Raw genomic sequence first — 27,634 nt, forward strand, 5'->3', positions numbered from 1 at the left:
CACCACTTCCACCTTTTATCTGTGTATGTAGTACCAAGGAATCGAACCCCTTGTGCATGGTAGGCAAGCACTCTGCCAGTAGACCACACTCCCCCCTTCTCTCTCTCTTTTTGTGCTGATATTCAGGTTTGAACTTAAGCCTCACCTTCTCTTGTCTTTCCTTCTTTCCTTCTTTCCTTCCTTCCTTCCTTCCTTCCTTCCTTCCTTCCTTCCTTCCTTCCTTCCTTCCTCCCTCCCTCCCTCCCTCCCTCCCTCCCTCTCTCCCTCCTTCCCTCCCTCCCTCCTTCCCTTCCTCCCTCCTTCCCTTCCTCCCTCTCTTTCTTTTTTTTCTGTCAGTCATGGGACTTGAACTCTGAGCCTTGGCACTGTCCCTGGGCTCTTCAGCTCAAGGAAATCACCTAACCCCTTGAGCCACAGCACCACTTCCAGTTTTCTGGTGATTAATTTGCTGTAAGAGTCTCACAACTTCAAAAATTATGGAAAAAAGTCTCACAGACTTTGTAGTGCCCTGGTTGGCTTTGAACCACGATCCTCAGATCATGGTGCTGTGGCTCAAGTGGTAGAGTGCTAGCCTTGAGCAAAAGAAGCTCAGGGACAGTGTCCAGGCCCTGAGTTCAAGCACCAGGACTGACAAAATAAAAAGAACTCAAATAGGATCAGATGCTAATGGTTCCTACCTGTAATTCTAGCTATTCAAGAGGCTGAGATTTAGCAATCCTGGTTTGAAGCTAGCCTGGGCAGTAAAGTCTGCAAAACTCTTGTCTCTTATTAACTGCTAAAAAGCCAGCACTGCAAGCTATGGCTCAGGGCATTATCCTTGAGCAAAAAGCTAAGGGACAGCATGCAAGCCCTGAGTTCAAGTCCCAGGGCCAGCACAAAAATAAAGTAGAGGGCTTTACTTAGGCTTGATGGGACACTGTTGTGTTCTAATAACAATTCAGCTATGGGTACAGAAGGAGGAATCAAGCTTGATTTATAGTAATACATTTGGGGGCTATACCTTCTTGTGAATCAAAGTGTCCAATAAAGAAATTTGGATTTAGAGAATTGTATTCATGCTTATTTTTTTTGCTAAGGTTCAGTTCTTTACATTTCATTTTAATGATTTATACTTGATCTAATGTTACAGTATCACCTGTACCATTATTTACTTAATACCCTTCTTTAAATGAACTGACTTTACTAGAATAAATTCCATTAAATATAGCACTCCCATAAATAGAAAGCCATTTTACTCCCCATAAATAGAAGGTAGCCTTAAAAATAAATACATACTATTAGAAAATATTTATCTGTGTACCACCTAAAATAATCTCTCATACCACTACTGGTATGCAAGCCACATGCTGCAAAATCCTGAATGAAATAACCTCTTTAAGCCTTTCCTACACCAGTATTCTATGATTAGGTAAACAAGTCTTGCTTAATACACTACTAAGGCTTTATTTTCAGAATATTTGTGTATGTTCAGTCCATTGTTATTCTCACTGTCCTTACCCTTTCAAATGTGTGTTGCCACCATGTAAACAGGTGTCATTTCCTAAATCCCATGACATATGAATTAGATGCTCATCCCTGAACAAACCATTCATGTCACCCTTGGAAGTGAATCCCTACTGTTAATCTGCCTGCCATATTCTTTTAAATTCATGACTGGCCCAACTTGAGAATGTTAAGTCCTATCATTGTGGCACCATGGTAGATTGCTCTAACTACATTTTTTTTGTCAGTAGTGGGGCTTGAACTCTGGGCCTGGGCGCCATCCCTGAGCTCTTCAGCTCAAGGCTACTGCCCTAACCTTTGAGCCGAGCAGCCTCCTGAGTAGCTAGGATTACAGGATTGAGCCACCTCACCTGGCTACTCCAACAACTTTTGTGATACTGACTTGAGGGGAAAACACTACTACAATCCAGGTCTATTCTGGACAAACAAAGAACCAAGGAAATTAGTAATAAAGCTTCCATAATTCAAAAGGTTTGTTAATAAGAAGGTGTGAGAGAGTGTGTATGTGTATGTGTGTGCACGTGCGTGCGATCATACTAGGACTTGAACCTGGTCTCATATTTCTTGCTTAGCTTTTTTCCCCTGAGGGCTGGTGTTCTACCACTTGAGCCACACCTTTTCTTCTGCATTTTTGTTTTTTGCTCCGTCATGGGACTTGAACTCTGGGCCTGGGCCCTTGGCTGGACTTCTGGTTTTCTATTGGTTAATTGGAGAAAGAGTCTTCTGGACTTTTTAGTGCCCTTGCTGGCTCTGAACCGCAAGCCTCAGATCTCAGCTTCTTGAGTAGCTAGGATTAGAGATGTGAGCCACTGCGCCTGGCTTCTACTGACTTTTTGCTGGTTAATTGGAGATATAAGTCTTGTGGACTTTGCGACCCAGGCTGGCTTTGAACCATGATATTCAGATCTTAACCTCTTGAACAGTTAGAATTACAGGCATGAACAACTGGCCTCTTGTCTAGCAAAACATCCCAGAAGGAATTGTGGTCCCAGTTTTTCTCTTCTCTTTTACTCTCTGAGGAAAATAGTGAGAAAGCAGTGAGCAGACGTGTAAAGACCAATCTCCAATTGGTTTGGAAAATGTTGCACACGCCTTTGTTGGGAAAGTGAGAACTGTTTGTGGTGTGGTAATTAATAAAAGACAATAAGTATGAGCTTGTTTGTGGGAGCCTTCAGGGCCCTGACACTTCTTTGGATTAGTTCGGTAATAAAGACATTGCTGTTCTATATTTATAATTTCCTTAAGTCATCTCGTGCATTTATTTGTTTCGTATGGAAGCAAGAACACGTCTTTCTCATACACTTGAAGGATCTTTCCCTGTTATAGACATCTTGGGGACAAAACCGAGGATGTTATCCTTTTCCTGAAGGTGAGGCTGAGGTTCCCAGTTTTTCTGGTTTGACTTGGTTGCTGATTATAAAGCCTATGTTCTCCTCCCATTTATGGGTGTGGTAGCTTTCTAGGGTCTAAAATGGTGTGACAATCCATGTGTACCCAATTCCCTAACCCTAACACACGCGTGCATGTGCACGCACACACACACACACACACACACACACACACACACACACACACACACACATCCCTCCTGATCAAGCTCTTTTCTTATTAAAGTAGCCTGGAGCCCAACTAAACTTGCAGGAGTTAGCCAGCCTGTTAGAACTTGTCTGTAATGATGCTGTGCCAGCAAAATCTCAAACCCTGGCCACATTCTCCTGGCCTGTTGTCCATTGCTAAGGTGAATTTAATCATGCCTGTGAATGTCTTGGGTAAGCAATTTAGTTACTATTTTTTTAAAAAAATAAAATGTTTGATTCATATGTATAAGGGTAGGGAATATGAACACTATGAGGCATGGTCTCAGTGTCTGTAAAGAAACTCAAGGTCAAAGATTTCCTAGCTGCCATTGTTAAGAATAGTATTTCCCCTCTATTGAGGGTTTCATTTGTGGTCCCAAAGCTACTGCACATTATAGGCTATAATCTCATTGGGGCTAATCTAGGTTTGTCGGGGCCTGAAGCTGATACAACCGAGGAGACCCGCTTTAAGAAAAATACACTGTTTTATTTTTCCCCCAGACTCTTTGGAAAGGAGTCTTAAAAGCATAAATTTATTAATGTGTCTGCAAAGCCTTCTTTGCCTGCCTCTTGTTTAATCTTTTGGACAATTCTGTGAAGTGAGTCCTAGCAGTATCTCTGTAAAAGGAAGTAAATGACAAAGCTTGGTGTTTCGAGATAGGATGGTACTTGCCCAAGGTCACCATTTATTAACTAAGCCTATTCCTTCAATCTCTAGGCCTTCTTCCTTCAGCTAACTCGATTTGCCTTCTCCAAAATATCCTTCTCCTTTGCTTCCAGTAACCTTAGTTAGCTGTCCTCAGGGACCTGGGAGGAACTTAAGACTGTTCAACATTAGAAGAGGGGCAAAAGGTCTCCTCTTAGCTGAGCTTGCAGAGGGAATATGCCCTCTGGGAATTGTAGAGCACAAAAAAGTGGGTGAGGAGGGCAATTGTGTTCCCACTATGTCTCAGCTATGCACTGGTTTCAGTATGATTTTTGTAGTTCCATGAACAACACTGAACTTATATACACGCTGTTCCCTCCCTTTTCCCAGGCCAAATCTACCCTGCTGGGCCCCTAAATTCCCTGCCCCTCACCCCACCCTTCCTCACTTCATTCTATTCTGCTCCAACTTCTCTTCCACCCCAGCTCCAGCTTTCGTTTAAAATTGTTGTTGTTGTTTGACTGGGAGCAGAGAGGGTGGAGTCCTCTTGCTGAGGCTTTTCCTCCTCCCCCTCCCTCCAGCCCTCAAACTGGGCTCCACCCTAGTAGTTTGTCAGCTGTTTTTCTGAGGAGGAGGAGGAGGAGGAGGAGGAGGAGGAGGAGGAGGAGGAGGAGGAGGAGGAGGTGGGAAAAAAGCAGAGGAATGAAGAGTAAGGGAGAAAAGAACAGCTTTTTGTGAGCCCTGCTGCATGGAATGTCTGCATATTGCTCAGCTATCTTTCCTTATATTCAATGTGCCATTGAACTTACCTTCTTCCTGTGATTCTTTGGATATATAGAGGAGAGTTCAGACTGCTTCTTCAAGCAGTCACTCTCCCTTAGGCTAAAGGGAGGAATGGAAGAAGTTGAAGACATTTCAAGCTGCTTTAAGAAAGGTGAGCCATAGGCTGAGTGAGGTGGCTCACGCCTGTAATTCTAGCTGAGATCTGAGTATTGTGGTTCAAAGCCATCCCAGGCAATAAAGTCCATGAGACTTTATCTCCAATTAATCACCAGAAAACCGGAAATGGTGTTGTGTCTCCAGGGATACGGAGGTAGCCTTGAGTTGAAGAGCTCAGGGACAACACCCAGGCCAAAGGGTAGGGTAGTTGCCTTGAGCTAGAGAGCTCAGGGCCAGTGCCCAGACCCAGAGTTCAAGTCCCATGACCGACCAAAAGGAAAAAGAATTCTAATTGCCTATACCTGGTCCCCCACAATCTTCCATCTCACCCAGACAACATCAGTCACATGCTGATCACTGATGCGCCAAGAGGCAAGGAATATAAAGGAAAAGTCCTATGTCTGTTACTTTGGTCATGAGGTACACACTTCCTGATGAGTCACCTATGAGAACTAACTTGAGAAAGAGAGAAACCATCTCTAAGATACTTAAATGAAAGCTGGGTGCCAGTGGTTCATGGCTGAAATTCTAGTTACTCAGGATGCTGAGATCTGAGGATAATGGTTAGAAGCCATACAGGGCAAAAAAAAAGTCAGTGAGACTCATCTCCAGTAAATCACCAAAAAAGCTGGAAGCTGACCTGTGGCTCAAGTAGTAGAGGACCAGCCCTGAGGAAAAGCTAAAGGAAAGCTGGGTGCTGGTGGCTCATGCATATAATCCTAACTGCTCAGTAGGCTGAGATCTGAAGATCACAGTTCAAAGCCAGTCTGAGTAGGAAAGTCCAGGAGAAGCTTATCTCCAACCAGAAGTGGTGGTGTGGCTCGAAATGGCAGAGCAGAAGCCTTGAGCAAAAGTGCTCACAGAGGTCAAGCTGAGAGACAGCACTCAGGACCTGAATTCAAGCCTCAATACATGCACACACACACACACACACACACACACACACACACACACACACACACACACACACACACACACACAAGAGAAAGGGAAAATATGCAGTACTCCTCTAATAGAGTATCCCTCTTGGACAAAAAAATCATGTCATGTCTGGCCTTAACACCTAGCACAGGGACTCTATATGTTTTATTGGCCAAATAAATAAAAGAATGGAGTGGAACAAATCTCTAGTTTGTCTTCCCAGTGTTTAGTACATTATGTATTTCAAAGTCAGAATTTATTACCTGAGATAATGTGTTCTGTATAAATACTGTATAAATAAAGTTGAAGCATACCAAAAGAAAAGAAAAAAAAAACTCCAAACAAGCGGGCTTAAAGTAAATTAGTTAATCAAAACAACTCTGTAGCCGGGCACAGTGGCTCATACTTGTAATCCTAGTTACTCAGGAGTCTGCGATCTGAGGATCAAGGTTCAAAGCCTGCCTGGGCACTGTGAGACTCTTATCTCCAATTAATCACCAGAAAACTGGAAGTGGCGCTGCGGCTCTAGGGTAGGGCGGTAGCCTTGAGTTGAAGAGGTCTGGGACAGTGCTCAAGCCCAGAGTTCAAGCCCCATGACCAGAAAAAAAATAGAACTTTTACTTTTTTGTGCCAGTTGAACTCTGGGTCTGGATGCTGCTTCTGAGCTTTTTTGCTCAAGGGTAGTGCTCTACCACTTAAACCACATCCCCAATTTGGCTTTCGGTGTGTGGGGGGGTGATAGTTAATTAGAGATAAAAGTCTTGTGGACTTTACTGCCTCAAACAACGATCTTTAGATCTCAGCCTCCTGAGTATCTGGGGTTACAGACGAGAGCCCTGTATTACTTGCAAAATAGATGGGTTTTGAGAATCTCATCCAGGTTAAACATAGAATTCATAACGATCTAAGTCATACCTAGCCTTGACAGGGAATTCTGGTGGCACAATTTCTCTGTAGTTATCTACTTATCTTCATCTCCATTTCTCAAAATTGCACACATTCTTTTATTATGGTTTTTGTTTTCTTTTGCAGTGCTGAGGGTCAAATCTATGGGGTTTTAGACACTTGGCAAGCACTATACCACTGAGCTATATCCCTAGCAGTCATTCATTCTTTTTTAAAAAATTTTATTTTCTTGTCAGAATGATGTACAAGAGGGGTTACAGTTACATACATAATGTAGTAAATACATTTTTTAAAAAAAATTGTTGTTGGTCATGGAGCTTGAACTCTGGGCCTGGGCACTATCCCTGAGCTCCTGAGCTTAAGGCTACCACCCTACCCGTGGGCCTGGGCATTGTCACTGAGCTCATCAATTCAAGGTGCTACCACTTACTCCTGGAGCCACAGCCCCACTTCCAGTATTCTGGTGATTAATTGGAGATAAGAGTCTCACTGACTTTAGGGCTTGAGCTGGCTTTGAACTGTGATCCTGAGATCTCAGCCTCCTGAGTAGCTAAGATTACAGGTGTGAGCCACCGCACCCAGGGTAAATACATTTCTTGTTGAATATTGTGGGGTATTTTTTTGTTTGTTTGCTTTGGTTGTCAGTCATGGGGCTGGACCTGAGGGCGTGAGCACTGTTCTGAGCTTTCTCAAGGCTGGCACTCTACCACTTCAGCCACAGCACCACTTCTGTCTTTTCTGTTTATGTCATACTGAGGAATCAAACCAAGGCCTTCATGCATGCTAGGCAAGCAGTCTACCACTAAGCCACATTCCCAGGCCCCATTCATTCTTGATATAAACAATTCAGTGTTGTTTCAAACACTTAAATCTAAAACTTTTCAGTGTTGCTGAAAATAGCCTTAGTTGGAATAGTGGAAATCCTTGTTGAGTAGTGCTCTTAAAATTTGATACATCAGGGCCGGGAGTTTGGCCTAGTGGTAGACTGCTTGCCTAGCATGCACAAAGACCTGGGTTTGAGTCCTCGGCATCAAATACACAGAAAAAGCCGGAAGAGGTGCTGTGGCTCAAGTGGAAGAGTGCTAGCCTTGAGAAAGCCCCAAGGACGCTGCTCAGGCCCCGAGTTTATGCTCCAGGACTGGCCAAAAAAAATTATACATCAAGTTTAGTGTCGGTGGTTCATGCCTAGAATCCTAGGTACCCAGGAGGCTAAAATCTAAGGGTTGTGATTTGAGGTCATCCTGGGCAGGAAAATCCATGAGACACTTATCTCCAATTTACTACCCAAAAAGCTGAAGATGGAACTGTAGCTCAAGTGAGCACTACTAGCCTTGAGAAAAAAAAAAAACAATAAAAAAACAACAAAAAACCTCACAGTGCCAGGGTCCTGAGTTCAAGCCCCTGGACAGGAAACAATACAATTGATGCGTTAAGATATGAAGACTTCAAGGAATACAGTGACTCCTTGGGGGGGAGGGGTGTGTGTGTGTGTGTGTGTGTGTGTGTGTGTGTGTGTGACTTTTTTGCCAGTCCTAGAGCTTGAACTCGAACCTGGACACTGGCCTTGAGATTTCTCAAGGGTAGTGCTCTGCCACTTGAGCCACAGCACCACTTCAGGCTTTTTATGTAGCACTAAGGAATCAAACCCTGGGCTTCCTGCATGCTAGGAAAACACTCTACCACTAGCCCACAGTCCCGGCTCAAAATGACTCCTTCTTAAAGATGCATAAAATGTTGTACACTTTCCTGTACAGTTCCATGTCAGTTTTTTACCTTGTGAACCAGTGGAGATCTGGTATAGTGAGATGTGAAGTTATAAACCCCCTACTTCCAGAACATTTTGTCATGCAAAGAATACATATGCTTATCATTTATCTCTCTCTTTCGTTCCTTTTTTTTTTCTCTCATGCCAGTACTAGGGCTTAAACTCCTTGACCTTGATTTCTCACCTGCCCTTTTCACTCAACGTGAAAAGTTGTCTACCATTTGAGCCACATATAGTCTTCTGATTTCTGCTGATTAATTAGAAATGAGAGTCTTACTGACTTCCTTCCCCAGGCTGGTTTCGAACTAAGATTCCCAGATCTCAGCTTCCTGAGTAGCTAGGATTTCAAGCATGAGCCACCAGTGTTCATCTGTTATTTATATTTTTTTCTTTTTGTCGGTCTCAGGGCTTGAACTCTGAGCCTGGGTGCTGTCCCTGAGCTCTTCAGCTCAAGGCTATCACCCAACACCTTGAGCCATAGCACCACTTCTGGTTGTCTGGTGGTTAATTGGAGAATCATGGACATTTTAGTCTCCTGGCTGGCTTTGAACCATGATCCTCCAATCTCAGCCTCCAGAGTAGCTAGGATTACAGGTGTGAGCTTTGTAATTTAATTTTTTTATGGGGAGGGATCATGGAGCTTGAACTCAGCCTGGGCACTGTTAATGTATTCAAGAAGATACACATTATTTAGGCCTTTTCAGTTAGAGAAAGTAGGGGATCAAGGTATAGACATGGGAAACAGCCTAGCAATATCAGGGATTGGCAATCCAAGTCAAATGAACAGAGCAGGAAAAGCCTTGTGGTGTGAGAGGAAGGCAGAGGCCAAATCATAGCAGATGAAGAGTGTGTGCCAGACTGCTACCTTGAATGTTGGGGTTCCTGGTGATGCCATACAGGTGACTGGTGAATTCTAGGAATAGGAACAAAATATTTGGGAAATGGAGGAATATGTAATGCTTCGAGGACATTCCAGAGACCCTGCTATCAGTTAAACAAATGGGCATATGTGTTGAGATATATTGGGAAGTTTACTCATTTTTTTTAAAGAGAGGCACAGAGGGTATAGTAGCACCTACTTTCTAGAATTGTTAGCAGAAATAAATGGAGAAATGATGAATGCAAGAAGCACCTGGCCCAGTGACTTGCCCATATTAGGTGTTGAATACATGACAGCTATTATTATTTCTCCTTGCCTAGCTGCTCCCTCCCTTCCTCTGCTTTGTTTCTTGTCTCTCTTCTCCTTCCTTTTCTTGAAAAGAATTGTGGTAGGGAAGAGGCACTGAAAAGGGGCTGTGGTTGCTTGTGACTTCCTGGCTTCCCATTAAAATGAGCTAAAGAAGGACTTGAAGGCAAGGGCAAAGAAATCCTGAAAACGTGGCTTCTATCCTATGGATTCAGCTCTACAGGGATCTTCGCCAATGCCTGGCTGAGAGGCGGTCTCAAGGGGCTGGGGGGGGAATTGGTGGTGGTGAGTACTCTATTCTTAGAGATGTGGTATCTGGGAGACTGAGAAAGCCTTTCTCAAGTCTCCCTGCTGGGCCAAACGGTATTCATTCGGTATTCGTAATTCATCTTCAAGTCCTTCTTAGCCACCCAGTTCTTCCACCTTCACCTCCTTCCCTCATGTCTGGTTAGAAAAATGCACCCAGCGCCAATCCCCTTTCCTATTACTCTCGTCCCTGGGAAAACACGGTGACCTTGCTGTCCTTGCTGGTGTCACTCGTTACCATGGAGAACTAGGAGGTTACATATAGCTTCCAGTTTTCAGCTTCCTCGCTCTCTTCCTTCTCTATCCCTTTCTTCCCAGACAGTCCTCAAACCCAATCCCCACATCCCTTACACCCTCCTCTAGAGTGTTCGCATAACCCGAGTGGGGATTGGTGACCAAGTAATGTGCTCACAAGCCTCTTTCTGGGAAGAATAGCAACTGAAATTGATTCCAGTTGTACCTGCTGCTGCAGGAGACTGAGGGAGGTGGCCGCAAGGGGCGAGTCCGGCTGTCTCCGCCCACAGCCCCGCCCAGGGCCCCGCCCCGCCCCCTCCCATCTCCCTCTGCCTGTCGGCCCCACCCTTCTCCACCTCCTGTGACTTCGCTCTCTCCTCCAGAGGCCGCTTGTCCCTTTTAAGGAACTCCACCCTAGGTGGAGTCCTCATGATAGGCACACCTCTTCTGCGGGGCCTAGCCGTGCTGAGGAAGACGGAATCACCCCACCCACTCAGGTTGCCCCCGAGAGCACTTCAGGTTCTGACCCGTGGGTGCGTGAGGTCCTTGTGGGGGTAGCTAGGTGCCTTTTTGAAACCTCTCTGCAGAGGATCCACAAGAGTTGCTGCGGTTTTTTCGCTGAAGCCCCTACCCTAGGCTAGGGTTCTTCTGATATTTCAACCAATCGTCGGCATTTTCTCCTCCCTTCTTTCTTTTTAGGAAGACGCTGGGGTGTGTGGCGCCAGCCGCGGCATTGAAGCGTTGAAGGTTTTCCTCTTGTGCTTATCTCCTCGTGGGGTTCCGATCTTGGATTATTCCTCCTCTGTCTCAACTTTATGCTCAAGTAGTGTTTTGAGGTTGAAGGTGGTTTTCTTAACCCCTCCACCCGGCCTTCTTTTCCAGGGTGTGCGGAGTTCAGAGGATGGGTGGAGAGTGGGCTTGGCCGGAACTGAATTGGTGGAGGTAAAAAGGGAAACGGAGGCTTTTCGATCCCGCGAACCTACTTTATTTTTAGCTGAGAAAAAGGCTACAAGAGACGAGGATTCTTTTTAGGAAGTCTGCTCTGTCGGCCCTGATTTGGGTGGGGGGGGGGTGATTTGGATGCTTTGAGGAGCTTTGTTTCCCTTGTTCTGAGGTCTGAATCGACTCCCTCTCTTTTTGCTTCCCCCCGTCATTTTCCAGCCGGGAGAAAAAGGGAGGTGGGGGACCAAGAAAGAGAAGGCGAGAGCTCTTCGCCAGGCGTCCTGTCAGACAGGGGCGGGTGTGAGGGGAACAGCTGTCTTGCGATCCGCTCAGGAGTATGAGCCTCTTGGAGTACCGCATGAGCTCCGGACACTTCTGGAGTCCTCAGCTACAGGCGTAGGGGGTAAGTGACTCTGGGATTAGAACCCTCCTCCATCTAAATTCTACTCTCCCCCTTCTCCACACACACCCACTTCGCTTTGGGTTTTTTTTTTAGCTAAAGGGAGTGGGGGGGGAGGGCGCACGAGAAGCGGAAGGGTAGAAACACTATGTGGAATCAAATGAAACTCAAGGGAAAAATGACTTTGCCTAAGGGGTTGAGCAAAGCAGGGCTTGAAAGGGGAGGGCTTACTTTGGGGCGGGGTGGGGGGACGCTTCTTGAATGGAGTGAAAAGGGACGAGAATGGGTGGATTTGTCCAGTTTGGTCCGCCCAGGCTGAGCGCGCTCAAATCCTCCTTAGGCGGTAAGGTTTGTCTTTGACTTAACCCCACACCGCCAAAGTCGCTGCACAAGACACAGGGTTTTCGGAGGCTCGCGATCTCAGGTAACATCCCCCACTCCCCCTGGAAGCAGTAGCGGCTACCTAGACAGGCTTTTTAAAAGAAGGAAGAGGAGGCAGGGGGTTAAGGTGGGCGCTTAGATTATTGGGGATATCAATCGCGAGACCCTGGAAGGAGCTACGAGGGAGGAGCTGCTTTGGGCGTGCCTGTTCTTAAAGGAGGGGCTGAGCTTAGTTGGAGGAGGAAGCCCAAGTCTAGGCCCTGCCCGGGCCCTTTAAGACGTGGCCAAATCGGCTGGATACTCCTTGTAGGTGGGAAGATTTGGCAGAATTGCTGTGGTTGCTGGAGCTAATAGATTTGTTTAACCACTTTTGATAGATTTTATTTTAAACCTTAATCATTTGGATGGGTGGAGGAAATCACACAAACAGGTGGTCAAAGAATGATGCTTGATTTCTGCTGGTGGTGTTTTTCACTGAAAAAAATTGAGTCTGTATGTGACTCATTGGAATACTAACTGAGCAAAGTGAATGATTTCTAAGTTTAGATTTTAAACTAATTGAAATTGTCATGGTTTGAAGTTGTAAAATTAAAAAAAAACACGTGCTTTGAGCCTTCTAGTACCATCACTAACTAGTTGGATGATCCCGAGCATTGGTTTTTCTATTTTTTTTTATGGTGAAGATTACTAATTCTAATTCAAAATATATTTCGGTACATGATAAACAAAATATATGCACTAGAGGCTTCTGCTTGCATGGTTCATTCTTTCTTACTTTAGGAACTTTGTCTGGCACATTGCTAATAGAATTAATACTTTATACTCCTGAAAATATCTTCCAAGTAAAGGAAAGGAGACTTGGGAAGTTTGTATTAGCTTGCCCAAAGAAAGTTTGAGACTAGAACATGGGTTTTATTTGTCTCTGATTTAACATTGTTCTCCCTTGGTTTTTATCACCTCCAAGAGGTAATTTATCAGCCCATCCCCTCATTATTCTTTAGGCAACTTACCCAGGTTGATCTTTGGACAATGAACCAGTAATTCACATGTGTCTATCATTTTTTTTAGCATTCCGGGGGGACTCATGATAGACATGGTAATCTCTGTTAACAATTGGGGACATGAGCTGGGAACCGTCTCTTCAGATTAGCTTAGAGGACAGACAGGCAGGAAAGTAAAAGTGATAAATTATCCATCCAGTTCTTTCTCAAGAAAAACTTAATGGCTGTACTTTCAGAGCGCTGTGGACTTACAGATCCCTCTTGCATAAACTTTTAGGACATAATTGGAGAAGAAAATTGGAGGAAAAAGCATGAACCTGATCACCACCAGTGTTCTCATTGATACTGTGTGCTTTTCAGAGATGAGATTCCTAATGTTTCTGTTATAAATTCAAGTTACCAAGCCTAGTCCAGTTACCAATCTTTATTTTTTTCTGCACTGGGTCTTAACCTCAGGGCTTTGCTCTTTTTTTTTCAGTTTTTTCCTCCAAGGTTGAGACTCTACCACGTGAGCCACACTTCCAGATGTTTTTTTGCTGGTTAACTGGAGATAAGAGTCTCAGGGATCTTTCTGCTTGGAATAGCTTTGAGCCATTATCCTCTCTTCTCAGCCTCCTTAGTAGCTAGCAGACAGCAACAGGCTATCCCTCTTCTCTTTACATTAGTCTCATCCTTTCCATTCTGACAGAAGCTTTGTGTATTAGATTATAATAATTAATGTATTTATATGTTTATCTTTGTCCTGAGTAATACTTTATAACAATGCTTAAATATCAAATGATGATTATCTTTGAATGTATAATTTAGTAAATATATATCACATCTGAAAATAAATAAATAAAGCTTAGCACATGCATTTTGATGTACTATGTATGTATCAGTTACTAAGAAAAAAAAATCTTTTTTGTGTGTACCAGTCATGAGGTTTGAACGAGGGCTGAGCAATGTCCCTAAGCTTTTTTCCTCAAGGCAAGTGCTCAATCACTTGAGTCACATCTCCACTTCTGGCTTGCTTTGTGCTTATTGGGAGATAAGAGTCCTATGGACTTTCCTGCCCCTGGGCTGGCTTGGAAGCTTGATCTTCAGATGTCAGCCTACTGAGTAGCTAGGATTACAGATGGGAGCCACCAATGTGCCCAGCTTGAAAAATCTTTTTTGATTTATTTATTTTGTTTAGATAATTGATCCTCCTGCCTCAGCCTCCTGAGGGCTAGCATTACAGGTATGTACCATAAACGTACTCACAAAGATTTCAAATGCTCATTTGTTTCCTTTGTCTTAAATATCTACTTTATCCTCCCACCAAGATCGTAGTCTTCCATAAATCCTGTGTACCTCCCATCTGGTTCCCCAGCGTGTGAGCTCTCTCCTCTCTCTCTCTCTCTCTCTCTCTCTCTCTCTCTCTCTCTCTCTCTCTCTCTCTCTCTCTCTCTCTCTCTCTCTCTCCCTCCCTCCCTCCCTCCCTCCCTCTCTCCCTTCCTTGCTTGCTTGCTTCCTTCCTTCCTTCCCTCCTTCCTTTCTTCCTTTCCTCTTTCGTCCTGGGGATTGAACTCGGCCTGGGCACTGTCCTTGAGCTCAAACTAAGTCTCACTTCTATTTTCTGGAGGTTAATTGGAGACTCTTGTCTCCGGTCTTTTTGTGCCTGGACTAGCTTTGAACCTTGATCCTCAGATCTTAGCCTCCTGAGTAGCTAGGATTACAGGTGTGAGCTGCCGCGCCCATCTTTTTTTTTTTTTTGCCAGTCCTGGGGCTTGAACTCAGGGCCTGGGCACTGTCTTTGTTTTTTGTTTTGTTTCTCTCAAGGCTAGCTCTACCACTTGAGCCACTGCACCACTTCTGGCTTTTTCTGTTTATGTGACACCGAGGAATTCAAACCAGGGCTTCTCGCATGCTAGACGAGCCCTTTACCAATTAATTGACCATGCTTCTGGCCCTCCACAGATCTTATCTTAGTTATTCTTTAGATATCACTATCCTGCTTGCTTTATAGTTACCACAAATGAACTACCTTATAGTATTTCCATAGCTTTTCCTGAAGTGTATTGATTGTATTTTTTCCATAATGAATCTTAATTTAGCATTTCTTTCTTTCTTTCTTTCTTTTTTTGTGGGTCATGGGGCTTGAACGCTGGGCCTGGGCGCTGTCCCTGAGCTCTTCAGCTCAAGGCTACTGCCCTACCCCAGGAGCTACAGCTCCATTTCCCATTTTCTAGTAACTAATTGGAGTAATTGGAGATAAGAGCAGAGCCCGGCTGGCTTTGAACAACATTGATCAGATCTCAGCCTCCTGCGTAGCTAGGATTACAGGGGTAAGCCACTACGCTAGGCGTTAGCCTTTATTTCTGTGGAACTTTCTCTGATCCTTGCATCTAGAAATATGCCCCCCTTTTTTTTGGTCAGTCCTGGGGCTTGGACTCTCAGCCTGGGCACTGTCCATGAGCTCTTCAGCTCAAGGCTATATCACCCTACCCCTTGGCCAGGGCATTGTCCCTGAGCTCTTCAGCTGTGAGCCACAGCACCACTTCTGGTGATTAATTGTAGACAAGAGTCTCACAGGCTTTTTAGTGTCTGAGCTGGCTTTGAACTGTGATTCTCAGATCTCAGCCTCCTGAGTAGCTAGGATTATAGGCATGAGACAATGCACCATGCTAGAACTACTCTTTTGAGATCCCAGATCATTTTTGGTACATTTTCTGGAAAATTCATTACACTCTGTCCTGCATTTTTATACATATCAAGATGATACCTCCCCCACTGACAGGTGTTTGATCATTGTATCACATTTCCCATGTAAACAGTACATATTTTGTACTTTATCTTCTGAGGACTAGTTCTAAAGTACCATATTTTTGAAACAAATGAAAACTTGATTGGGATAATTGGCCTAAATGATCATTGAAAATGATTGCCATTTAATTACTAAGTAGAATGTGAGTAAATGAGTAGCATTGTAGTGTGGGCTCTTTTGTTGATTAGAAGGGTAGTGTGGAAGCTGGGCACTGGTGGCTCAAGCCTGTAACCATAGCTACTCATAAGGTGGGGATCTGAGGATTAAGGTTCAAAACCAGCCCAGAGAGGAAAATTCTACAGACTGTGTGTGTGTGTGTGTGTGTGTGTGTGTGTGTGTGTGTGTGTGTGTGTGTGTGTGTGTTGGTAGTGGGACCTGAACTCTGGGCCCAGGCACTGTCCCTGTGCTCTTCAGCTCAAGTCTACTACCCTGCCCTTTGGCCTTGCATTGTTCCTGAGCTCTTCAGCTCCAGGCTACCATCCTACTCCTTGAGCCACAGCTCCGTTTTCTGGTAATGGACTTCTTAGTGCCCTAGCTGGCTTAGAATGAGATCCTCAGATCTCAGCCTCCTGAGTAGCTAGGATTATAGGAGTGAGCCACCACACCTGACTCTTCAGACTCTTATCTCCAATTAACAATCAAAATGTTGGGGCCGGGAGTTTGGCATAGTGGTAGAGTGCTTGCTTAGCTTGCATGAAGACCCAGGTTTGATTTGTCCGTACCACATACATAGAAAAAATCCGTAAGTGGTGCTGTGGCTCACGTGGTAGAGCTCTAGCCTTGAGAAAGTTCAGGGACAGTGCTCAGGCCCTGAGTTCAAGGCCCAGGACTGGCAAAAACAAACAATAATCAAAATGTGTATGTGGAACTGTGACTCAAGCAATAGAACAAATAGCCTTGAATAACAACAACCAAAAAATTCAGGGACAGCACCCTGACCATGAATTCAAGCCAATACCAGAGGAAAAAAGTCAATGTAGCACTGTGGTTGGTCGTGTGTGTGTGTGTGTGTCTGTATATGTTTTTGTTTTTTTTTTTTGGCAGTCCTCTGCCTAAGCTTCTTTTGCTCAAGGCTCGCAATACCAGTTGAGCCACATCACCATTTCTGGCCTTTTCTGTTTTATGTTATACTGGAGAGTAGAACCCAGGAGTTCATGCATGCTAGGCAAGCACTCTACTACTAAGCTTCCCAGTCCCTAGGTCTTTTTTTTTTTCCAATTAGCGCACCTTAGTTATACTAGGGGAGATTGGGTGTGATGTTGTTTCCATACATGGATAAACTGTAACCCAATCAACTTCACCCACTTTCTCTCCTTTATCATACTCCTTCATAAACCCTTTCAAGAAGTTTCATTGTTCTGTTTTCAGGCATGCAAAAAAAGTACATAGACCACTTTTACCCTCATTCACCTTCTTGGTTAGTCCTCTGCTCTCCCACTGACATTCTCCTGGCATCTGATCCCCCTTTTACTTTCCTGTCATTCAAGCTTCTTTTTGAGTCTATCAATTGCCCCATGGTGTTTCTGTATGGTTATTTATTTATTTATTTATTTATTTATTTATTTATTTATTTATATTGCCAGTCCTGGGGCTTGAACTCAAGGCCTGAGCACTGTTCTTGGGCTTTTTTCCTCAAGGCTAGCACTCTGCCACTTGAGCCACAGCACCATTTCTGGCTTTTTCTATGCATGTGGTTCCAAGGAATCGAACCTGGGTCATCGTGCATGCTAGGCAAGCACTCTACCACTAGGCCAAACTCCCTGGGCCCTGTATGGTATTTTAGATGGCATATATTATGTTTTTTCCCCCTTAAAATAAGCCCTCTATTGCTTTCTCCTTTCCCACATTCTTTATCCCCTATTGACCAATAGCTTTCATTGAGGTTCATTTATGTTTTCTTAGGTTTTGTACCTAGAAGTAAGATTTTTTTTGGTCGATCATGAAGCTTGAACTCTGGGCCTGGGTGCTGTCCCTGAGCTCTTCAGCTCAAGGCTACCTACCTACCACTGGAGCCACAGTCCCACTTCCAGTTTTCGAGTGGTTAATTAGATATAACAGTCTCACAGAGTTTAGTGCTCAGCTAGCTTTGATCCTCAGATATCAGTCTCCTGAGTAACTAGGATTTCAGGTGTGAGCCACTTTGCCTGGCGAAGTCAGATTTTTAATATGTATTTATTAACCCCAACTCAGCTTTATTATCTAATCTCTTTCCTCATCTCTAAAATGATATGGTATCTGGAGGCATGGCTTATGTGGTAGAACACTAGCCAAGCTATGAGGCCCTGAGTTCACACCCAGATCCCAACAAAACAACAACAACAACAATAAAAATAACAAACAATTTGCTGGGCTCAAGTTATTCACACTTGTAATTCTAGTGATTCAGAAAGCTGAGGTCAGAGGATGAATATTCACAGTCAGCTTGGTTAGAAAAGTTCTTGACAATCCCATCTTCAAGTAACCAGCATAAAGATGGACTAGAGATGTGACTCAAGAGCTTCAGTCACAAGAAATCAAGTCAAGCAAGAGCAGGCCCTGAGTTCCATCCATGGTACCCGCATGAGAAAAAGGACATGGTAATTTGTGATTATGGACAATATAAATAAAGCATTGAATTTAGTATCTGACTTTTAATACATCATAACAGAAGTTTGTCATTAGTAGTAATTTATTTAGATGTTGCTGTATGTTTGGGAAAACAAATGTAGAATAAAATGGAAACATGCTGGATGTAAATGTCTGGAATCTGCTACATGCTCTAATGTAATATATGGAAAGATGCTATCTATATGTTTAGATAAAAAATAGATTCACTATGGGCAAATCAAGCTTGCTCTTTGTTTGTTTGTTTGTTTTGGTCAGTAGACCCTGGACGTGGGCACTGTCACCGAGATCTTCAGGTCAAGGCTAGTGTTCTACCACTTTGAGCCACTTCTGATTTTCTGGTGGTTAATTAGGGATAAAGAGTCTCACAGACTTTCTTTTCTAGGCTGGCTTTGAACTGTGATCCCCAGCTTTCTAAGTAGTTAGGATTATAGGCGCCCAGAAAAACTCTGTGTTCTGTGTGTGTGTGTGTGTGTGTGTGTGTGTGTGTGTGTGTGTGTGTGTGTGTGTGTGTGTGTGATGGGGCTTGAACTCAGCTCTCCCTGAGCTCTTCAGCTCAAGGCTACTGCCCTATCCCTATCCCTGGGCCTGGGAAGTGTCCCTGAGCTCTTCAGCACAATGCTGCCGCCCGACCCTGGAACCAAGCCCCACTTCCCATTTTCTAGAGGTTAATTGGAGATGAGTCTCAGGTCCTTTTGTGCCTCGGCTGGCTTTGAACCTTGATCCTCTGGTTTCAGCCTCTTGAGTAGCTAGGATTACAGGCATGAGCCACCACATCTGGCTATTTCTTTGTGGGTTTTGTTTTTTTTTTTTCTGTGCTAGGGATTTGTGCATGTTAGTCAAACAAACTATGTCAGGATATATCATGAGCTGGTGTGTGTGTGTGTGTGTGTGTGTGTGTGTGTGTGTGTGTGTGTGTGGAGAGAGAGAGAGAGAGAGAGAGAGGGAGGGAGGGAGGGAGGGAGGGAGGGAGGCTCTGTGGTGGGGCTTGAACACAGGACCAATGTGCTTTCTCAGCTTTTTCACTAAGGCTGGCAGACTACCACTTGAACCATACCTTCATTTCTTGCCGTTTGGTGGTGAATTTGAGATAAGTGTTGCATTGACTTTATTGGTGGGGCAGGCCATTCTCAGATCTTACCTTTATGAGTAGATAGGATAACAGATATAAGCCACCAGCACCTGGCGAATTTCTTTTTTTTGTGTAGTAGGGCTGGGTCTTGAACTCAGAGCTCATGAACTCCCCCTTAGCTATTTTTCACTCAAAGCTGATGCTCTACCAGTTCATCCATACATCCACTTTGCAAGTTAATTGGAGACAAAAATCTTAAGAGATTCATCCGACAGGGCTGATTTCAAACCATGATCTTCAGATTTCAGCCTCTTGAATTAGCCACCAGAGCTTGGCATGTCTGGTCTTTTAAAGTAAGTTATTACTTTGGGGGGTCAGCCATGGAGCTTGAACTCAGGGCCTGGGTGCTATCTCCGAGTTCTCTTTGATCAAGGCTAGTGCTCTACCACTTTGAGCCATAGCACCACTTCTGGTTTTCTGGTGTTTTATAGGAGAAAACAGTCTCACAGACTTTTCTGGCTGCAATCCTCAGATCTCAGCCTTCTGAGTAGGAGTTATGACATGAGCCACCCGTGTCCAGCCTAATTTTTTTTTTTGCGGTCATGGGGCTTGAACTCTCAGCCTGGGCACTGTCCCTGAGTTCTTCAGCTCAAGGCTACCACCCTACCCCTTGAGTCATAGCCCTACTTCTCATTTTCTAGTAGTTAATTGGAAATAAGTATCTCACATTCTTTGCTGGGAATTTGGCCTAGTGGTAGAGTGCTTTCCTAGCATGCGCAAAGACCTGGGTTCGATTCTTTGGTACCACATGGATAGAAAAACCGGAAGTGTTTTGTTTTGTTTTGTTTTTTCGGGGGAACAGGGATCCTAGGGATTCAACTTACAGCCTTACTTTCTAGGCAAATGTTCTTTCTACCACTGAGCTAGATTTCAAGCCCCCCAAATTAGTTATATTTGATTTATGTTCTTAGTTGGCCATAAGTCTGTATAAGAGATCTATTCATTGCCAACCTAAATCAGAAAGTTCATGTGAAGAGTCATATAAGTATTCATTAAAAACTAGAATCATGGTCTCATGATTTGTTTACTTCTCCACAAACATCATTTGACATAAAAGGGCCTCAACATTCTGGAGAGTATTGTCAGATGAACAAAGTACCTAATATTATATGTAGATTGACTGACTTGAATTTTTAGTGTTGTTTTAAGTCTACAATTTGTTTTATTTCTAGAATACATAATCTAACTGTACATTAGAGGTGCTATATTTTCTTTCCTTCTGTTAATGTTCACAATAAAAAACACGCTACAGCAAAATTTTAAAAAAGCTCATGTGGTACTATGGCACTAGCCTTGAGGAAAGCCTAAGGGCAGTGTTTAGTCCGTGAGTTCAGTCCCCAGGACTGGCAAAAAAAAAAAGATTTTCACAGTCTGTAGTGCCCTGGCTGGCTTTGAACTGAGATCCTCAGATCTCAGCCTCCTGAGTAGCTAAGATTACAAGCATGAGCCATCGCACCCAGTTTGTCTAGCTTAATTTTTAAAACAATAAGTCAATGTATACCACAGGCTGATCTCAAACTCGTGATCTTTTTGTTTTTCCAGTCCTGGATCTTGATCTCAGGGTCTGGGCACCGTTCTTGGGCTTTCTTAAGGCTCGTGCTCTACCATTTGAGCCTCCGCACCACTTTGGCTTTTTCTGTGTATGTGGTTCTGAGGGCTTCATGCATGCTAGATTAAGCATTCTACCATTAAGCCATGCTCCTGGTCCCAAACTCATGATCCTTTTACCTCAGCCTCGCTAGTGTTGGGATTGCATGCATATATTACCATGTCTGGAATGATGAAGGTGAAATAACCTATCTCTAGAGGACTATTGAGATTGTAGCTCAGCATTTCTAAAATAGTATGGATCTTCACCCAAAATCTTGCCCACCCTCCAATCAACATGCCCCCTTCCTACTTCCTTGGTTCTTAACTTACTGTTCTAAAACCAAGGTGAATATCCTTAAATTCTGCACTGGAGTTTTCTTATCTATGAACTAGAGATAATAGCAGAAACCACTTTGTAGCAAAGAAGTGAAGAAGTTAATTTTACAAAGCAATTTAAGAATGCATGAAAGTATAATAATTAGAAAATGTGGTTGTTGTGGTTCTCATTCTATGCACAAAATACTGGCATCAAATATTCACCCCTTCCTCACTTTCTTCATCTATCTACTGCCAAAGGCTTTTGATTTTATGTCTTTGTATTTGGCTCCTTCTTTCCTATTCTAGATGCCACCATTGTGATTTAGGCTGGAGGTGCAAGCAATTAGCTACAGACCAAATATAGCTCAAAAACGTGTATTTTATTTCCCCTAAGTTTTAGAAACTCTCATTTCAGAATGTATTTTACATTGGTAATATATTCCACATGATTCAATCAAACATATACAGGTTGTACAGTAAAAATGCTAACTGATTTCTGTCCCCTAACCACTCATTTTGCCCAATTTGAGGCAACTACAATTACTAAGAGTCCTTTCAGAGATATTTAAAACAAATCGAGCAATGTGTATAGTTATTTTTCTCTTCCCTCTCTCCCCCTCCCTTTTTAAAAAATATGGAATGCTTCATGAATTTGTGTCATCCTTGCACAGGGGCCATGCTAATCTCTGTTTTGTTCCAGTTACAGTATATGTGCTGCTAAATCGAGCACCTTCCCCCTTCCCTTTTATACACAAATAGTAGTATAAACATATATTGTTCAACAACTTGCTTTGTCTACTTGAAAATATATTTTGGAGATCTTTCCATATTCTTTTTTGTTTGCTACAATTTTTTTCCATATATTTTTATTGTAATTAATAGAAGGGTTACATGATATTTGCCAGATAGATGGTGCATTAATTCCCATACACTGATACCCTTTCACATGTCTTGGTCCCCATTTCCCTCCCCCGCAACATCTTTCCATATTTATAGGTAAAATGCACATTTGTTTTACAGCATAGTTTGGCACTAGATGAGCCATGATTGATTTAAAGTCTTTCATTGATTAACATTTGAAATAGTCCCAATCTTTTGTAGCATTGTTTATAATGACAGTAAAAATTAAAAAAAAAACTTTGCAATGAATGTAATAGAGGGACAGGGCTGCCCTAACAATATCTCCAACTGGATGGATGGATGGATGGATGGATGGATTTATTTATTTATTTATTTATTTATTTATTTATTTATTTATTTATTTATTTTTGCCAGTCCTGGGCTTGGGCTCAGGGCCTCAGCACTGTCCTTGGACTTTCTCAAGGTCAGAGCTCTACCACTTGAGCCTCAGCACCACTTCCAGGTTTTTTTTTTCTATGAATCAAACATGGGTCTTTGTGCATGCTAGGCAAGCACTCTACCATTAGGCCAAACTCCCGGCCCTCCAACTGGATTTCTTAAACCACAGAAAAATTTTAACTTTTGCTCTTCTAGAGGCTATGCATCTTCATGTAGTCAGATTTATTTTTGTCAGTTGTGGGGCCTGAACTCAGGGCCTGGGCACTGTCCTAGAGCTCTTTTTGCTGAGGGCTAACACTCTATCACTTTGCCACTTGGTGGTTAATTGGAGATTCAAAAAAAAAAAAAAAACCTCCCAGATTTTCCTGCTGGCTTTGAATGAACGATTCTCAGATTTCAGTCTCCTGAGTAGCTAAGATTACACAGATAAATCACTAGCCCTGGCTATGGTCAGATTCTTGAGAGGGCTATTTTCCTGATTGTAGATGACTGCCTTCTTGCCATGTACTCAACATGGCTCTCTTTGTACAAGTGCAAGTTTCTTCTCCCCCCCCCTCTGTTGTTTGTTTTGCTTTCCTTTTTTCTTTGTTCCTGGGGCTTGAACTATGTGCCTGGGTGCTGTCCCTGAGCTCTTCAGCTCCAGGCTACTACTGCCCTACCCCTTGAGCCCCAGTACCATTTCCTGTTTTCTGGTGCTTAAATGGAGATAAGCATCTCCTGGACTTCAGTGTCCTGGCTGGCTTTAAAGTGCAATTCTCAGCTAGGATTACTGGAGTGAGCCTTTGTGCCCAGCTTGGGGTTATTTTGCTTGTTTTTTTTCTGTTCCTGGGCTTGAATTCTGTGTCTTGGGCACGGTCCCTGAGCTTCTTTTGCTCCAGGCTAGTACTCTACCACTTGAGCTACTGCATCACTTTCGCCTATGTCTGTGATTATTTGGCGAGCCTGGCTGCCAAAAACTCCTGGCTAGTGTTTCTCTTGTCAAGACACTATTCGTGGCTGGGCATGATAGTTATGCTTAAAATCTCAATATTCAACTGAGGCAGGAGCAAAAATGGTGTAAACCAGCCTGGGCTATGTTTTTGTTTTTTTTTTTGCCAGTCCCAGGGCTTGAACTCAGGGCCTGAGCACTGTCCTTGGGCTTTCCTGAAGGCTAGAGCTCTACAACATGAGCCACAGCATCACTTATGGCTTTTTTCTATGTATGTGATACCAAGGAATTGAGCCGTGAATGCTAGGCAAAGCACTCTCCCACTAAGCCAAACTCCCAGTTAGGCTACGCTGAAACAAAGCCTATTATCCCAGCTATTCAGGAGACTGCGATTTGAAGATTGCAATTTGAAGCCAGCCAAGGGTGAAAAGATCTGTGAGATTCTTTTTTTTTTCTTTTTGGCCAGCCCTGGGGCTTTGAATTCAGGGCATGGGTACTGTCCTTGCGTTTTATTAAGGCTAGTGCTCTACCACTTCTGTGTTTTTCTGGATATATGGTACTGAGGAATCAAACCCTGGGCTTTGTGAATGCTAGGTGAGCACTCTATCACTAAGTCACACTCCCCAACCCCATCTGTGAAATTCTTTTTGCGGGTTATGGGACTTGAATTCAGCCTGGGCGCTGTCCCTGAACTCTTCAGCTCAAGGCTACCACACTACCCTTGAGCCAAGCCCCACTTCCTGTTTTCTACAGGTTAATTGGAGATAAGAGTCTCCGGTCCTTTTATGCCCCAGCTGGCTTTGAACCTCGATCCTCAGATTTCAGCCTCCTGAGTAGCTAGGATTACAGGTGTGAGCCACCGCTCCTGGCTTATGAGATTCTTGTCTCCAATTAACCACCAGAAATCTGGAAGTGGAACTGTGGCTCAAGTGGTAGAGCCCTAGCCTTGAGCTAGCAATAAATGACAGGGCCCAAGCCTTAAGTTCAAACCACAATACACACACACAGGCACACAGGCACACAGGCACACAGGCACACAGGCACACAGGCACACACACACACACAGATGCATGTGGCAAGTAATTTGAATGGGACTTCTGCCTATTTTTTTCTGTTGTAGATTTCCTTTCTCCTGCTTTTTGACTGATTTTAGTTATTTATGGCCTATTTCACACATGAAAAAATTCTTTTGTAGTTTTTTTTCCTCCTGAATGTTTTACTCTTGAGTAATCTCTTCTCCTAGACTCCAGCACTCCTTCTTTTGTAATATGTAGTTACTATTATTTTAGACAGTTTGTCTTAGCATATAGACCTTTAGTGTCAAACTCCTATCTCTACAAAGCCTGATAAAACTGAGAAAACACACCTTGTTTAAAAGGAGAAACCTTGGGTCCTTTTCAGAAAATATTTCCCTGTTCTAATCAATATGTACCTCTCATCACATTTGTAAGATCTTTCAACTTATTCAGAAAATATTTTTTATTCTAAATATTGTTGTTATAAAGGTAATGTACAAAGGGGTTACAGTTAAGTAAGCCAATTATTGAGACCATTTCTTTTTGGACTCACCCTCCCTAGTATTTCCCTCCCATAGGATTTCTTTTCAAAATGGAGAATTTCCTGCTTTTGAAATATTTTTGGCTAATTGTTTAATTTTTAACATCACTGTGAAAACTGAAACATGTCTGAATGAGCTGCTAGTTTTCTCACTCTGACCTGGACTGTGAATTCCATGAGTGTAGAAGTCATAGATATAGAATTTATTGTTTTCCATATTCTGTTATGAACTTTGTAGCAGGTACACACCTACCTTCTATAGTGTTGCTTATATAGTGGGTCTTCTGTAAAGACTTAAATTATTATCCTAAAGCTCCATATTAAAACTGACTGTAATCTCTAGTTAAGAATACATAGACAGACCGGGAGTTTGGCCTAGTGGTTAAAGTGCTTGCCTAGCATGCATGAAGACCCGGGTTCGATTCCTCGGTACCACATACATAGAAAAAAGCCGGAAGTGGTGCTGAGGCTCAAGTGGTAGAGCTCTAGCCTTGAGAAAGTCCAAGGACAGTGCTCAGGCCCTGAGCTCAAGCCCAGGACTGGCAAAAAAAAAAAAAGAATACATAGACAAAGCTGGGCATGGTGGCTCACGCCTAGCTACTCTGGAGGCTGAGATCTGGGATTGTGGTTCAAAGACAGCCCGGGCACTAAAAGGTCTGAGAGAGCCAGAGAGAGACGAGTGTTGTGGCTCACGCCTGTAATCCTAGCTAATCAGGAGGCTGAGATCTGAAGATCAAGGTTCAAAGCCAGCCTGGGCACAAAAAGACCCAAGACACTTATCTCCAATTAACCACCAAAAAACAGGAAGTTGGGCTTTGTTCAAGGTAGTCTTGAGCTGAATAGCTCAGGGACAATACTCAGGCCCAGAGGTAGGGTGGTAGCCTTGAGGTGAGGACCTCAGGGAGAGTGCCCAGGCCCAGTTCAAGCCCCATGACCCCCCGCCCTCGACACACAAAGTGGGAGTCTTATCTCCGATTAATCACCAGAAAACGGGAAGTGGAGCTGTGGCTGAAGGGGTAGGACAGTAGTCTTGAGCTGAAGGGTCAGGGACAATGCCCAGGACCAGAGTTCAAGTCCAATGACCAACCAAAAGAAAACAAAAAAAAGAATATATATACATATATATGCATATATATACATATATATGCATGTGTGTATATATATATACAAGTAAGTTCTGCTTTCTCCAATTACCTATCATGTGCTTGTGGAAACAATTTTCAGGTTTTTCTTTTACTCTGCAACCTTCTTTCTGCCCAATATGAACATCCAAATTTCTAGATCTACCTCATTTTTTTTTCTATTTACATATATAGACCTTTGGTCTCTAGAGTTGCTTTTGAATTTTTATTCTGAAGTTCTATTCTGTTTCTTATTTTCCTTGAAATTGAAGCTCATAAACAGAGTAAAATATCCTTAGGCCTTTACAATGCTGAGCACATATTTAACTTTGGCTATTTGAGACTAATCATCTAGCTCTTTAGTTTCCTATACTTGCAATTATATAATTGTTTCATCTTCAATTATACTGGAGAGATGTAGAATGAAAGGATTCTTTTTTTTTTCAAAAAGTAATTCTAGCTGGATGCTGGTGGGTCACACCAGTAATCCTAGCTATTCTGGAGGCTGACATCTGAGGATGACGGAGCCGGGCCTATGTGCCAAACATAGGCAGGAAATTCCTTTATCTCCAGTTTACCAAAAAGCCAGAAATGGAGCTGGAGCTTAAGTGGCAGAGTGCCAGATATGAACAAAAAAATTTAAGGGACAGCACTCAGGCCTTGAGTTCAAGCTACAGTACTGGCACCAACCCCCTCTGCACCTAATTCTGTTAAATAGGTACACCAGTTGATGCTAAAAGAATAACATGAGGTTGGGAATCTAGCTCAGTGGAAGAGTATTTGCCTGGCAAGTGCAAAGCTCTGAGTTTGGTCCTCAGTTCTGCCAAAATAAAAAAAGGCATAACACATCTCCCCCATATTTTGAAGCAAGATTTAAGAGTACACATGTAGCATCGAATTGGTCATATGGTTAACCTGACCGGGTTCTACAAACTGATGTCTTAGGCCCCTCCTAGCACATTTTGATTTAGTGTTCTTCAGCTAGGTAGCCCAGGCGGTGAGTGAAAAAGCTGCTCAAGAGGCCTCAGCCCTTAAGCACTTTTTATATTAAACTTGGATGAAAATCATTCCACGTTTTTATGGTTAAATGAGGATTTTTTGTTTGTGTTCCTGGGGCTTGAACTCAGGACCTAACTGCTATCCCTGGTGTTCTTTTTGCTGAACTATGGTGTTCTACCACATGAGCCACAACTCCACTTCCAGGTTTTTTTTTGTGGGAGGAGGAGTCGTTTTTTGGAGATAAGAGTCTCACATACTTTGCTGCCTAGGCTGTTTTTTTTGGGGGGGGGGGCGGGGAAGGGTCATGGGGCTTGAACTCTGGACCTGGGCACTGTCCCTGAGCTCTTCAGCTCAAGGCTACTGCCCTCCCCCTTGCCCTACCTCTTCTGGTTTTTGGTGGTTAATTGGAGATGAGAGTCTCATGGACTTTAGTGTTATGGCTGGCTTTGAACCACGATCCTCAGATCTCAGTCTCCTGAGTAGCTAGGATTACAGGCGTGAGCCACAGCTCCCGGCATTTTTTTTTTTTGCCAGTCCAGGGGCTTGACCTCAGGGCCTGAGCACGGTCCTTGGGCTTTCCTTTACCACTTG

At 43.4% G+C, this 27,634-nt stretch overlaps 1 protein-coding gene and 1 non-coding gene across 3 annotated transcripts in view; one reads left to right on the forward strand and one right to left on the reverse strand.

Annotated features, from left to right (window-relative positions):
- Positions 1 to 27,634, forward strand: part of Klf8 (KLF transcription factor 8) — a 197,221-nt gene that overhangs the window by 123,212 nt on the left and 46,375 nt on the right. The gene's annotated exons all lie outside the window — the stretch shown is intronic.
- On the reverse strand, positions 21,768 to 21,869 carry LOC150040815 (U6 spliceosomal RNA). Its single transcript, XR_016533989.1, has one exon. It is a non-coding gene; the product is annotated as a U6 spliceosomal RNA (small nuclear RNA).

Source organism: Megascapheus bottae, chromosome X (assembly GCF_031878675.1).
Source record: "Megascapheus bottae isolate mThoBot1 chromosome X, mThoBot2.hap1, whole genome shotgun sequence".
Lineage (NCBI taxonomy): Eukaryota > Metazoa > Chordata > Mammalia > Rodentia > Geomyidae > Megascapheus > Megascapheus bottae.